The sequence below is a fragment of the Lolium rigidum genome, chromosome 7, assembly GCF_022539505.1.
Source record: "Lolium rigidum isolate FL_2022 chromosome 7, APGP_CSIRO_Lrig_0.1, whole genome shotgun sequence".
Taxonomy (NCBI): domain Eukaryota; kingdom Viridiplantae; phylum Streptophyta; class Magnoliopsida; order Poales; family Poaceae; genus Lolium; species Lolium rigidum.
The window spans coordinates 160,373,818-160,389,939 of record NC_061514.1 but is presented as its reverse complement, the minus strand read 5'-3'; the positions used below and the strand labels follow the sequence as shown (position 1 = coordinate 160,389,939).

The window sequence follows — 16,122 nt, the reverse complement described above, 5'->3', positions numbered from 1 at the left end:
TGAACACAACTTCACAACTCAACCCAAACAAACAAGATTACGAGAGTAGCTGGCAAAGTCGGCCACATTCCTTTACTTTCAAACCCAACATGCCGTGCTCACTGACGAGGTGCCCTTGCAGAGGGACGGGTAGGGTCGTACAGTCGTAGCCCCGATGACCACCAGTCTATGAAGTTGTCCTCAACAATGGGAGGCCTAGAATTGGATCAGATTCACCACAATAACTCATACTAGATAATCTTTGAGAAAGGGAAACCAGTAAGAATGTGCACTATCGTGTCCACTGACTGGTCGCAACACTCCCATTCCAACATCTGTCGATAGGCATGCTAGATGAAGAACGTCACCCTTGCAGGGTGCCAATTAGTTCTACTTACAGTTCCCGGATCATGATACAATCGCCAAACTAACTTGCCTAGCTCCACCGTGAGCTGCATGTAAGGAAGTTGGATCCACATGTGGACATACTTCGAAAGGGCAAGCGGGCTCAAGACTTCCGTTATGCATGTCGGTGATTCAATGTTGCTCCATCGACGCCTCTCGCCAGGGACGGAGCTCCCTTATAAGGGAATGGTGTGAGCTGATCACAACGAATACTAGCAAAACCTTCACTAATTATTGTTAACTTGTATTAATTTATAGAGCATGATCCTAATGGAAAAGAGAGAAAATATAGATGACCTTAGTGCCAAAAATTTCTATCTTCGTCCCTGCATCTGGAACCGTACAACACTTTCTTGGTCACTTCGGGATTAATGCAAAGAGGGCCGACTTTATCTCCCTGTGAGGCCTCCCAAAAGAGGACGGAGATTCTGTCGCTTGTATCCTCTGTATGACAGCAGGGTCATCCTCTAGAAATAATATTTAGTTTTTGAGGGTCTACAAATAAGCAATAGTTAGCACTAAATAATGAATGATTTTGTATTTTCTATGTTTACCCCAACGCTCTCGATGCAGCTGCCAGTAGATAGGTTTGATCTTTTCCTTTATATAAAATGTAAAATATGTGGCTTCGTATGAAAGATGGACTTTCAGAATTGGAGGTGTAGCCTTTTGGCGTGACTGACTGTGAGCCACAAAACGTTGGAGTATTTTTTTTTGGGCAAAGGTTAAAACCATGAAAGTTCTTCATACCGCGTAAGATCTGCAAGCGCGAAAGCTGCACTCACGCAAGCTTCTTCGTATGCAGGAATTAGAACTGAAACATGCCCTAACATTGTCGCAACTATTTCTTCCATGCATTGTCCTCTTGAATCACTGGCTCCTGTAGTGATGGTTTAACCCAAGCACTTGCTTTTGCTTGTCTCGACAAAATTTCAATGTTTATTCCTGATTGAAACGTGGTTGCTGTTTGCTGCTACTGCTGCAGGCCTGCAGCTTATGCAAACGAAACGTATTATTGCTTATTTCTATGACGTTGTTGCTACTTTCTATGACGTTGTTTTTTTCCGTTCAAGCTTGCCTGAGTTTTCGCTGGCTCAAGGCTGGCACTGCTGCACACAGCCGGCGCCACGGGGGAGCTCTACGAGAAAATGCAAAACTAAATAAAATATATATAAAGACACAAAACTCTTTATCAAAACGGGGATGTAGCTCAGATGGTAGAGCGCTCGCTTAGCATGCGAGAGGTACGGGGATCGATACCCCGCATCTCCATATTGGTTCTTCTTTTTAAACCTTAATCTGGTTTTTTTTTGATGGAGTAGCCATGATCATCGTCTTAGCATGTGAGCGGCGTCGAAAATTGATTGACAAATTCAGTTGACCGAAATTGGCTAGCAATCCCTTCGAACAAACCAATACTGTACTACTACTGTAGTATACATGCCGTCTAGTTGCGCTCGCGATAGACATACACATCACTGAGAGTATAAATAAGCCAATCAAAAACTGTACTGCACGGAAACTTCATACAGAAAAGCATCTGAATCTGATGTTTTATCGAGTCCAAACCATGTACAGTAGAAATCTCCCCAGCATATCTAGAAAAAAAAAATCTCACCAGCAAAACATGAAACTGAAGGAATCGAGCTGAGGAGACCATCAAGCTTTACTCTTGCCATCGGCTGCCATCGCGGCGTCAATCTCCGCCAGGTAGCGCCGCTTCATGGCCTCGAGCTTGGGCCTCTCCAGCTCCTCGACCATCGCGTACACCTTCTTCTTCTCCCGATCCTCCCGGCGGTCTTTCTGCGACTGGTACAAGTACGCGCCGCAGGCCAGGCCAGCGGTGGCGGACAGGAAATTCACTATCAGCGCCGCCATTGATCGCCGAGGTTCAGACCTAGCTATCTATGTCGCCCAAGAGAAAGAGGGAGAGAGAGAGGAGAGAGGGATCGACTCGTGACTTGGCGCGTCGAGCCATATATACCGTGTCCATATACGTTTCCAATCGTACATCCCTGACTTGCCGGGTAGACAACGGACTGCTGTAGACGGGCCGTCGCCATGGATTGATAGATCGGGACCGTCCGCGCGCCGTCTGCATGCAGTTCATGGCTTACTTGGTAACTTGTAGATCTCTTAAAACATCTTCAAATTGTTAGGATGATCTCCTCGCGTCCGAGCCCAACGGCTCGAACTCGGATCCTTTACCTCGTCCGCGTCCTGATCGGGGGCGCCCAACCGCATCTGGTTGGTGGGCCCCTGTCGCCTGTGCTATATATATAGTGGTGGGGGCGGTGGCACACGTTACGAGGTTGACCGGAGTGCCACTCGCCCCACCAACACACCTACCGATCTTGGTTTGCACAGTGCCGACGGGAAGCTCCACCACCGCCGCCACTACATCACCCACGCGCCGCCGTCGCCATCAACGTCGGCGGGATCCTCCTCCAAGGGAGAAGGTAAATGTTCACATTACCCTCTCCTACCCGGCTAAGATCTACTCTAGGCGATCTACCACATTTAACATTGGTATCAGAGCACCGGTACTAGATGGTAGATCTTTGTTTCGGGTAGAATAGATGAACAGAAAGTTGCAAACCCTAACCCTAGATCGTTCGAAGATCCCTACCGAATTCGAAAACCTAACCCTAGTTACAGAGATGAAGGGGAAATGGGAAAGATCCTCACCTCCCAACCTCGGATGAACGGCAAGAGCCGAAAGAAACGAACACATCTGACAGGGGGCAAAGAGCACCACCACCGGCTGCTCATGGCGTCGGCAAAGAATGGGGCACCACCTCTGGTCATCTTGACGGCGGTGCGCGCACCGTCGGGTGAATGCACACACCGACAATAGGACCACGGAGGCGCCATCGCTCGTCTCCGCCGTGGGGCCAGAGGGGCGCCGCGCATACGCTCCTCGGTTGGTCTAAGTGGAGATGGGAAAAAGAAAGGAGGGAAAGGTGGGGGGGTGATACGTCTCCAACGTATCTATAATTTCTTATGTTCCATGCTTGTTTTATGAAAATACCTACATGTTTTGTTCATACTTTATAATGTTTTTATGCATTTTCCGGAACTAACCTATTAACAAGATGCCGCAGTGCCAGTTCATGTTTTCTGCTGTTTTTGATTTCAGAAAAGTTAGTTTACGAATATTCTCGGAATTGGACGAAACAAAAGCCCACGGTCTTATTTTCCACGGAGCCTTCCAGAACACCGAAGAGGAGACGGAGAAGGGCCACGAGGCGGCCACACCATAGGGCGGCGCGGCCCCACCTCTGGCCGCGCCGGCCTATGGGGTGGGCCCCTCGGGCGCCCCCCTACGCTGCCCCTTCGCATATTTATTCCCTCCGTCGTGAAAACCCTAGTACCGAGAGCCACGATACGGAAAAAGTTCTAGAGACGCCGCCGCCGTCAACCCCATCTCGTGGGGTTCAGAAGATCGCCTCCGGCACCCTGCCGGAGAGGGGAATCATCACCGGAGGGCTCTACATCACCATGCCCGCCTCCGGACTGATGCGTGAGTAGTTCATCCTTGGACTACGGGTCCATAGCAGTTAGCTAGATGGTTGTCTTCTCCTCTTGTGCTATCATGTTTAGATCTTGTGAGCTGCCTATCATGATCAGGATCATCTATTTGTAATGCTACATGTTGTGTTTGTTGGGATCTGATGAATATTGAATACTATGTCAAGTTGATTATTGATCTATCATATATGTGCTATTTATGTTCTTGCATGCTCTCCGTTGCTAGTAGAGGCTCTGACCAAGTTGATACTTGTGACTCCAAGAGGAAGTATTTATGCTAGATAGTGGGTTCATGTCTCCATTGAATCTGGGGGAGTGACAGCAACCCCTAAGGTTGTGGATGTGCTGTTGCCACTAGGGATAAAACATCAATGCTTTGTCTAAGGATATTTGTGTTGATTACATTACGCACAGTACTTAATGCAATTGTCTGTTGTTTGCAACTTAATACTGGAAGGGGTGCGGATGCTAACCTGAAGGTGGACTTTTTAGGCATAGATGCATGCTGGATGGCGGTCTATGTTCTTTGTCGTAATGCCCTAAGTAAATCTCATAGTAGTCATCATGATATGTATATGCATCTCTATTCTGTCAATTGCCCAACTGTAATTTGTTCACCCAACATGCTATTTATCTTATTGGAGAGACACCACTAGTGAACTTTGGACCCCGGTCCTTTCTTTTACATCTGAAATACAATCTACTGCAATCACTGTTCTTTGTTGTTTTCTACAAGCAAACATAATTCTCCACACCATACGTTTAATCCATTGTTTTCAGCAAGCCGGTGAGATTGACAACCTCACTGTTAAGTTGGGGCAAAGTAGTTTGATTGTGTTGTGCAGGTTCCACGTTGGCGCCGGAATCACTGGTGTTGTGCCGCACTACACTCCTCCACCAACAACCTTCACGTGGCCTTCATCTCCTACTGGTTCGATAACCTTGGTTTCTTACTGAGGGAAAACTAGCTGCTGTACTCATCATACCTTCCTCTTGGGGTACCCAACAAACGTGTGCTTTACCGTCACAAGGAAGCTGCTTCCACGCCGTAGCAGGGGGCGGGGAGCACAGCCGAGCCGCCGCCGTGGTGGGCTCGCCGTCGCCGGCGGAGCGCCAGCCGCGGCGCTCGGGTTTCTCCTCGGGCCGTCAGCGAGCGGGAGACAAAACAGGGGGGCAAATGATCCTAGGGTTAGGGCACGGGCGGTCGGGCGGCGTGTTTGATCCGGCCGATCGATGCGGACAGCCGTCCGATCTGCATCGGACGCACGGTGTCCCATGCTGGGCAGTTTTCAGGCCTGGAGCGATGGTGGGCCGCGTTAACAGGCCGCTGGCAGGCTGTTTGCGATGAGCCAGCAGGCCGCAAAGCCACGCGCCCGAGCGGCACACAAAGTTTTACGCTCGCGTGGGCTGTGGGCCGCGGGAGCTAGTTTGGGCCCTGCACAGTTTTTTACTGTGCTTTTATATTTCCAGAGGCATTTTTAGGTCAGTTTTGGGCCTATTTTTGCATAGTTTTTTCCTAACAAATTGAACCAACGAGATATTTGTTTTAGGAAATAAAAAGTAACAGTAATGCCCTAATGCCTCTGAAAAGTTCAAAAGTTAATAGTTCACAGTTAATGTTTCCGCTGCAAATAGTAAAATAAGCATTTTGTCAAGTTTTTTCTGAGCAAAATTTTTTTTTTTTTGACTGTGAAACCGTAGGGGAAACCCCTACGGTATTTTTTCCATTAAATTATATGTACAGAAACAGAGTACAAAGGAGTTACATCAGGGAGGATAAAACAAGAACAAAGCAAACAAAAGGAAAGCTAGTCGAAGCATGAAAACAAATAGTCCATAAGAGGTTGCACTAGGTTGGATTTTATTCTATAAGTATGCAGGTGGAGGTCATTTTTGAACCTGACACCCCATCGAGCCAATGAGGGATCAGTAGCTTTGAAAATCAAATCGTTCCTGTCTTTCCATAGGTTCCAAGTCGCACAAACAAAAACCTCCATGAAGCATGGTCCTCTGAACTGATTACGTGCCCTTAGCACTCTAGTGGAGATGGGGAGGGAGACGTCCCAATGGATGTGGAGTTTCTCCCAACAAGACAGTGCAAAAGGGCAAGTGAAGAATAAGTGGTCCCTTGTCTCTTCTTGTAAACCACAAAGCACACAGAAAGTTCCGCCTTCTATTTGCCAATTTTTTCTTTGCATAATATCCTTGGTGTTTAGACGGTCCATCATTAACAACCATGCAAAAACTCTCAATTTAGGAAGACATTTGGACTTCCAGATGGAATTTATAACTGTGTCTTCAGGGAAGGCTCCGAAAATAAATTTATAGAACTTCGCAGAGGTGTATGGAGCATTCCCCCAAGAGAAAAGTCTAGCATCGGGAGAGGTGGGAACCAGAGTCATATTCTGAATAATATCTTGGACTTCATTGAGCTCATCAAATGCCTGGACAGAAAGCGGCAACGTAAATAACCGTGTTGCGACATTGGTGTTGTAGAAACTAGCCACTGAAATATCCTCATTTAGTGCATAAGAGAAAAGCCGCGGGAATCTATCACACAACAGATCATTATTCAGAAGCAAATTGAACCAAATTTATAGAACTTCGCAGAGGTGTATTGAGCAAATTGAACCAACGAGATATTTGCTTTAGGAAATAAAAAGTAACAGAGATGCTTCTGAAAGTTTTAAAGTTTAATGAATTCAAAGTTTCCGCCGCAAATAGTTAAAGATGCATTTTAAATTTGAAAAATGCAAAAGTGATGATTACAATTTAAAGAAATGATTAAAGTGATTATTGTGATAATTATGGTTATGTTATTTTTGGACCAACGTTATTAATGACATGATCATGTTTTGTTGCAATAAGAGGTGCATTTATCTCAATTTTTGCCCAACGGTGATATAGATATAATTGCACAAACAGTTGTATGTTCTAATTTTGACCAACGTTGGATTATTGCATGCAATTGTTGTTATGATCTCATTTTATTGTGGTTTAAAGGAGGGCACTACTTGATGAGCTGCATCAAGGATGTTCCAACCCTCGAATATGACAACTACACTGAATGGAGAAAAGAAGGTCGATTTGTGCTGAGGTGGATTGGGTTCCCACAGCCGGTCAGACCAAAAGATCCAGTCACAAATGACAAGGATGATGATGCTGGCACTATATAAGGTGGCTAAGTGCCATTTATAAAGAATACAATTGAGAACGCTATTGTGGGCTCAATCGCAGAGTGTGCTTCCGTACGGGAGTATCTTGAAAGAATAAAGAGCCAGTTCACTGGTTCTTCAAAGATATGTGCGACCCAGCTGCTGAAGCAACTGGTGACAGAAAAGTACACTTGGACATGGCGAGTGTGCCATATGGTTGTAATAATGCTTATGTGGGGTTGCTTTACTCCATGATGAGCTTTATTTATTGTCCTTGCGTAAAAAAAAGGTGATGTCTGTGTGTAATGTGAATGAGAAGGTATCCGTGTCGGAAAAAGAACAAAAGAAAAGAAAAAGAACTGATGAATCATCGAAATTATGACATTGTCGCTTAGGCCATATTTCGAGGGGGAGAATAGAAAGACTCATCGTTAAAAATGATTTTCTTCCTCCATTAGAATTCTCAGACATAGAACGGTGCATCGATTGCATTAAAGGAAAATTTGTAAAGCAAATTAAAAAGGGTGCAAATCGATGCACAACAACACTAGAAATAATTCGCACTGATATATGTGGACCATTTCCTGTGAAAAGTGTGGATGGCTATGATTCGTTCATAACATTCACGGATGATTACTCCCGATATGGTTATATTTATCCAATAAAATAAAGAACAGAAGCGTTGGATAAATTCAAAATATTCAAAGCCGAAGTTGAAAATCAGCATGATAAAAGAATAAAGATAGTCAGGTCTGATCGTGGAGGGGAGTACTACGGTCGACATACTCCATATGGCCAAGTCCCTGGACCTTTTGCAAGGTTCCTACAGGAGACTGGAATAGTCGCCCAGTACTCGATGCCGGGCGAACCTCAGCAGAATGGGGTAGCTGAAAGGCGCAACCATACCCTCATGGATATGGTGCGCAAGTATGATGAGCTATTCCACCCTACCATTGGGATTGTGGATTGAGGCGTTAAAAACCGCTATTCACATTCTAAACAGAGTACCAAGCAAATCGGTGCCCAAAACGCCGTATGAGCTATGGACAGGGAGAGTGCCTTCTCTAAACCACCTGAAAGTGTGGGGGAGCCCTGCTGAGGCCAAAGTACTCAATCCAAATATCGCAAAGTTAGATACCAAAACAGTTAGCTGCCATTTTATTGGCTATCCTGAAAAGTCAAAAGATTATCGTTTCTACTGTCCAGAGAAATACACAAAGTTTGTGGAAACGAGACATGCTGTCTTCTTAGAGGACGAAATGATGAGGGGGAGCATGGTAGCTCGGAAAATTGATCTTGAGGATAAGAGGATGCATGCACCTAATCCGATGACTCGGGAGCCATTTTTTGCGCTACCATGTGCACCTGTGCCGATGATCCCTGCGATTGTGGTGCAAGTGCCTGTTGTAACTCCACCCATGACAACGATGAGTGAAAATTCGGAACCTGTTCGTCAGGAGCCGAATGAACCATTTGTTGAGCATGAAAGGGAGCAACAACAGCCACCTCTAGTGGCAAAAGGATTTACACAAAGAGAAGAGATATATTACAATGAGACATTTTCTCCGGTCTCATGTAAGGATTCCTTCAGAATCATCATGGCACTAGTTGCACATTTTGATTTAGAGTTGCATCAAATGGATGTAAAGACGGCATTTCTAAATGGGGATTTCGAAGAAAATGTCTACATGAAACAACCCAAGGGTTTTATCATGGAAGGCAAGGAAGAAATGGGATGTCGCCTAAAGAAATCCTTTTATGGATTAAAGCAAGCCTCCAGACAGTGGTATCTAAAGTTCAATGAGCCAATTAAGAGATTTGGATTTAAAGAAAATATTGAGGACAATTGCGTTTATGCAAAGTTTAAAAGTGGGAAATATATTTTCCTAATCTTGTATGTGGATGATATTCTGCTTGCTAGCAGTGATGTTAGTCTACTGCAAGAGACAAATAAGTTCTTGTCCTCAAATTTTGATATGAAAGATCTTGGTGAAGTGTCATATGTTTTGGGCATAGAAATTCACCGAGATAGAAACAATGGAGTATTAGGACTATCGCAAAAGGCTTATTTAGAAAAGATTCTAAGTAAGTATAATATACATAAGTGCAGTGCCACACCTGCCCCTATAGTCAAGGGCGACAATTTTGGGAAACATCAAAGTCCCCAAAATCAATACGAGCTCGATCAAATGAAAGCAGTTCCATATGCTTCGTCCATTGGAAGCCTACAGTATGCACAAGTGTGCACTCGCCCTAACTTAGCATTTATCACCTTAGTACTCGGTAGATATCAAGAAAATCCAGGTTTTGAATACTGGAAAATGGTAAAGAAGGCATTGCGTTATGTGAAAGGCACAAAAATGTAGGGATTCGTTGCATAGAAAACAAATATTTTCCTACCGCGAGAACGCAATCCAAGCCAAGATGCAATCTAGAAGACGGAAGCAACGAGGGGATGAACGAGACTCACCCTTGAAGATTTCCAAAGCCTACAAGATGAGGCTCTTGTTGCTGCGGTAGACGATCACTTGCCGCTTTCAAAAGCGCGTAGAAGATCTTGACGGTGCCACAATCGGGCAGCACCTCCGTACTCGGTCACACGTTCGGTGTTGATGAAGACGACGTCCTTCTCCCCGTTCCAGCGGGCAGCGGAAGTAGTAGCTCCTCCTTGAATCCGGCAGCACGACGGCGTGGTGGCGGTGACGATGGAGATCTCCGGCGGAGCTTCGCTAAGCGTTGCGGGAGAGGTGGAGGAGGTGGGGCAGCTAGGGTTTGGGAGAGGGGGTGGCCGGCCTCCTTGGGGTGCGGACAAGGTGGTGGTCTTGTGGTGGCCGGCCCCCTCCCCTTGGCCCCTCTTTATATAGGTGGAACCCCCAAGTGTTGGACTACAAGTCTTCGAATAAGACCCCAACCCAAAACCTTCCATGTTGTAGGGAAACCTACCCAAGGTGGGATTCCCACCTCAAGTGGGACTCCCACCCTTCCATGAGGGGGGGTGGCCGGCCACCCTTGGTGGAGTCCACCTGGGACTCCACCCCTCTAGGGTTGGCTGGCCATGGGAGGTGGAGTCCCTTCGGGACTCCGCCTTCCAAAGTGATTTCTTCCGGACTTTTCTAGAACCTTCTAGAACCTTCCATAAATGCACTCGGATCATTTTCAAACTTATAAAATGACTTCCTATATATGAATCTTATTCTCCGGACCATTTCGGAACTCCTCGTGATGTCCGGGATCCCATCCGAGACTTCGAACAAAACTTCGAACTCCATTCCATATTCAAGTTCTACTATTACAACATCAAACCTTAAGTGTGTCTACGGTTCGCGAACTATGTAGACATGGTTGAGAACTCACTCCGACCAATAACCAATAGCGGGATCTGGAGATCCATAATGGCTCCCACATATTCAACGATGACTTAGTGATCGAATGAACCATTCACATATGATACCAATTCCCTTTGTCACGCGATATTTTACTTGTCCGAGGTTTGATCATCGGTATCACTCTATACCTTGTTCAACCTCGTCTCTTGACAAGTACTCTTTACTCGTACCGTGGTATGTGGTCTCTTATGAACTTATTTATATGCTTGCAAGACATTAGACGACATTCCACCGACAGGGCCCAGAGTATATGTATCCGTCATCGGAATGGACAAATCCCACTGTTGATTCATATGCCTCAACTCATACTTTCCGGATACTTAATCCCACCTTTATAACCACCCATTTACGCATTGGCGTTTGATGTAATCAAAGTACCTTTCCAGTATAAGTGATTTACATGATCTCATGGTCATAAGGACTAGGTAACTATGTATCGAAAGCTTATAGCAAATAATTTAATGACGTGATCTTATGCTACGCTTAATTGGGTGTGTCCATTACATCATTCATATAATGATATAATCTTGTTATTAATAACATCCATTGTTCATGATTATGAAACTAATCATCTATTAATCAACAAGCTAGTTAAGAGGCTTACTAGGGACTCATTGTTGTTTACATAACACACATGTATCAATGTTTCGGTTAATACAATTATAGCATGGTATATAAACTTTTATCATAAACATAAATATATATAATAACCACTTTTATTATTGCCTCTTGGGCATATCTCCAACAAAAGAACTACATGCTAACATACAGAAGATCTGATTCCCTAGAAATAAGAGGATATTCAGATGCAGATTTTGCGGGGGATAAAGATGATAGAAAATCCACATCTGGATATGTATTCACCCTCGCAGGGGGAGCTATTTCGTGGAGAAGCTCCAAACAGACAATAGTTGCGTCATCCACGATGTATGCAGAATTTATAGCATGTTATGAAGCCACGGGGCAGGCATTATGGTTAAAAAATTTATACCCGACTTGAAAGTGGTAGATTGTATTGACAAACCACTAAAGATGTACTGCGACAATGAGCCTGCAGTATTTTATGCTCACAACAACAAGTCGAGTACAGCTACGAAACCGATTGAGGCTAAGTATTATGTTGTGAAACACAAGGTCCAGGATCAAACAATAAGTCTCGAGCATATAAGGACAAAAGATATGCTTGCGGATCCGCTATCGAAAGGCTTACCACCCAGCGTGTTCAAGGAGCACGTAGCCGGCATGGGTTTAAGGGAAAGTCTTACCTATCCTGGATCATAAGAGGCCCAAAAGTAAAAGAATTTGTTTTAAAACGGAGAAGTGCATTGTGGTCGTTCGATTCTATCGGCAATAGAGCCGTGACGATGAAACATGCCCTATGTACCGATCCAAAATGAAATGAATAAAATGAAAGAATAAAGTTAAAAGAAAAGTTGAGATCAAGGGGGAGAATGTTAGGATGATCTCCTCGCGTCCGAGCCCAACGGCTCGAAATCGGACCCTTGACCTCGTCCGCGCCCTGATCGGTGGCGCCCAACCGCATCTGGTTGGTGGCCCCCTGTTGCCTGTGCTATATATACAGTGGTGGGAGCGGTGGCACACGTTACGAGGTTGACCGGAGTGCCACTCACCCCACCAACACACCTACCGATCTAGGTTTGCACAGTGCCGACGGGAAGCTCCACCACCGCCGCCACTACATCACCCACGCGCCGCCGTCGCCATCAATGTCGGCGGGATCCTCCTCCAAGGGAGAAGGTAAATGTTCACAGTACCCTCTCCTACCCGGCTAAGATCTACTCTAGGCGATCTAGCACATTTAACACAAATATGATGCAGAATATAGCACCCAAATAGGTGCCTAATAATTTTTACAACACAGAAAACTGGCTTTACATCACCATAAAAGCTTTTTGTTTTACAATATGATGTATTTTAGGGCACCTGTGCTGCACAGTAGCTGATGTAAAATAGGGCAGATTTGACAAACTTAATCAAAATCGATACTCAAATTTCTGTCAAACTTTCATTTTAACTTTGATTAAACTTCAATTTAAACATTTACATCACTAGTAGACTTCGATTGAACTTAAACATCGGCAGTAGACACGACATATCGGCTACAAACCAAGTTCGACGATAACAACTCCCTCCAGCATGCATCTTTCGGGCATAAAAGCTGTTTGAGATGGTCTAACCACCTTTTTCTCGATGGCCGAGATACGATTTGTGGCCACCTTTGTAAAAAACTTAAAACTCACATTTAGAAGGCGTATAGGTCCATGTTGTTGGATTTGTACCACTTTTTTTTGGATTAGAGTGTAGAGACACCACAGTTCAACTTAAACAACTGCAAATCACCATAATGCAGTTGAGTGAAGATTACCATCAAATCACCCTTGATTACATCCCAATTTTTTTGGGTAAAACTCAGCTAGGAACCTATCTAGCCTAGGAGTCTTATACTTAACTCAATCTTAAAAATAGCATCTTGTACTTCCTTCTTAGTGAAGGGTACCTAGTTAGAATGTTATTTTCTTCAGTAGTTAGCTGCAGTATATCATGATTTATATCTTCTCCCAAGCTGAAATTCGAAGGCAATGGGTCCCCGAACAACTTCTTGTAGTTTTCAAGTCTGTGGACTGAATTTCTTTCAGTGCCAAATTGACGTATTCACGATGGAATTATCGAAAATTTTCAAATCATGAATTAGAGAAGAAAATATTAAAATTTAGAAAACACTCTTATTACCACATTGAGCACCGACTTTGGAACAACGGATGCCGATGAAATCGACAATTATTTTGGATCTATTATGCGAGAAGGACCAAAACTAATTCCTGCATTGTGATGTGATTCCAGGCGCATTATTATTCTTCTGAACCTCGAAAGCGGTCAAATATAGTATTCCCTCCCTCCTTTTTAAAACGCGTCTAGATACAAACCTTGGAGCCAATTGAATAAATAAATATGGAACAACAAGAACTGAATACTACTAAACTCGAACTTAAGTTCTCATGAAAGAAGTAGGCCCTCAATTTACTCGTGGTGATGCTCAAAGTAAAAAATCTTATGAACGTACATACTTATTGCCACAAAAGCAATGAGATCCGAGCTTAGATTCGATTGATCAGTTGTGATTGGGGTGTTTTTTCAGAAGAAAATTGAAACACAAGATAGATGCAGATCCTAATAAACTACTGTAGCCGACAAAGGACGCACGCGTCACTATTCGCCGGTGCTGCTGCGCGTCCACGGCTTGAGCGCCTCGGCTTGGATCTCCTTCTTCAAGGCCTCCATCATCTCTCTCCTTGCCTCCAGGATGTAACCCAGCCGCCGCTGCTCCGCCATCGCCTCAGATTTCTCAGTGCCCTTCTTGACGAGGTCCTTGAACCGGCGTGCCTTTCTGCTGATCTCCGGACCACACAGCACCGCCAAGCTGCCGGCGCTGATGGTGAGCCACAATACCTCCATCGACATTGCTTTGCCCGTCGCCGATCGATATTAGTAGCTACGTTGCTTGTCTCTCGATCTGGATATAGCCTCCGCCGTGCGCACGGGCAGGTGGCGATATATATAAATAAACAAACGTATGTATCTCTGCGCGTGCGTACCTGTACAGGTTTCTCCCTTGCTGCTCAAGTCAATCACGTATTGTGCCGTGCAGAGGAAGGGTGCATGTACAGTACGCCGTGTACATGTAGGCATTTTTTGTAGGAAAATCATTCTAATCAGCCGGAGGCTGCAGGCCTAGCAACCTCCGGGTCGACCGCGCGACGCGTGTCCCCGAATGTGTCCAGCAAACGACCAATGTGGGAGGCAGCAAAGTAGGGCCCACAAGCAACCTTATCTCATCTTCCACACGGCTTTGGGAAACTCTCATTTGCACTGTTAGTTGCCTCGCATCTCATTTTTTGTTATGGACATTCCAGTTTCAAAAAATGCAAACTAAAATTCTAGACATACATTGTGTTGTGTCTTGTGCATCTGTGAAGTTTCATCCAAAAATATGTCAAAATGTGACCTGTGTAAAAAAGAGAAGACGTACGTAAATAGTGTCACGTACTATTTACACATCATTTGTTCTTTTTGTGTAGGCCACATTTTGACATATTTTTGGATGAAATTTCACAGATGCACAAGATACAATAGAATGTATGTCTAGAATTTTAGTTTGCATTTTTTGGAAACTTGGAAATGTCAGAACAAAAATGGGATGCGGGCGCAACTAGTTGCGGAATATCCCCTCTCCACGGCTTTCTCCTTCCTCTGATCTCTGTGCCGTTCCCCTTCCTCCTCTACTCCAATACTACTTCACCTAGCTGCGCCCCCGCGTCCCACGGTGGCCACCACCACCGTGGGCCTTCCCCTGCCGTTGCTGCAAGGGCTACCATGCGGATGCGGAGCTCGCCGAGACGACGCCTCGGCGGTCGTTGATGCTACATCAAGATGGAGGCAGCGCTGCATCGATGCGGCGAGGCCAGGCCATCGGTGCTTGAAAAGCAATCCGGCGTTGCTTCGAGCGGCCGCGGAGGAGCTGCATACGCCATGTGGTGGTGCTACGAAGAAAGGGCGGCGGTGCTACCGGCCAAAATCAGGATGCTTCAAGCAAAGTCCGGAGGTGCTAGTAGCACCGACGGTTGGTGGTAGCACCTGCGATGGCGGCTCGCAGCACCTCGGGTGGCCCATGGTAGCATCGGCGGTGACCTGTGGTAGCATCAACGAGTGGATGCCGGAGCTGCGAAGATTGTCCGGCCGAGCTGCAATGGCTCGTTGTCGATGCTACAAAGCCGACCGTGGCTGCTAGCAACCCCCGGCGGCGGTGTTGCTGACGGCGGGAGCATTTGCTACCAATGGTGGGCGATGGTGCTGCCATATCCAAGCGAAAGTACTACTACCGCCCGGCGGCGGTGATGCCGACGCTTGGCGGCGGTGCGGTGCCGACGATTGGCGGGCGGTGCTTCAAGCGGTCAATGGTGGTGCTGTGAGCGGTTGGCGGGGTTGCTACTGGACGGGATCGTCTGTGCTGCAGGGAATCACGGTGGTGCGCCGGCGGTCGGCGGCGAAGCCCTTGATAGCGGGCTGCCGGCGGGGACGGTCGGAGGAGAAGCTAGGAGGGAGGCGCTAGCACGGTCTTGCGATCAAGGAAAGGAACATGGGAGAGCTTCTCGTGCGGTCAGTGGGAGAAAGGTGGGGCAAAGGACACGTGTCGACCGCTAGAGTCGGAGGTTCGGAGGGTTTGATCCTCCGAAGGATTATCAGCACGACCCTTTTTTTACCATCCCACGCTTTTTTTACCTGTCTGACCACCATATACATTCTCAGGTGTGTTTGGTAGTCTGGGTCACCTCAGATATTCTCAACCCAACCCAGCTAAAGTGCCTATTTGTTGTTTGTTAGACCGGTTCGGTCCAACTCGGCACTGCTGAGCTCATACCAAAAGAGCCTCTCAGCCAGGTCGGGATGAGAAGCTGAAATCGAGCTTCGCAGGTCGACCAGGCTGAGCTCGCCCCGCAAAATACTGTAGCAAGCCGTTGGCCCACGCCCCCCACTCCCCAGACCCCCACCCGCACTTCTCATCCCCCATCCCCCTCTCGCTCCCTCTATGGTCCTCCTCAAGCACCACCGCGCCCCGTACGGGCCGGCGACCTCCACGGGAATGAGGC

General features: G+C 46.1%; 1 non-coding gene across 1 annotated transcript; it reads left to right on the top strand.

Annotated features, from left to right (window-relative positions):
- The first annotated feature begins 1,583 nt into the window (after window positions 1-1,583).
- On the top strand, window positions 1,584-1,656 carry TRNAA-AGC. Its single transcript has one exon. It is a non-coding gene; the product is annotated as a tRNA-Ala (tRNA).
- The last annotated feature ends 14,466 nt before the right edge of the window (window positions 1,657-16,122 follow it).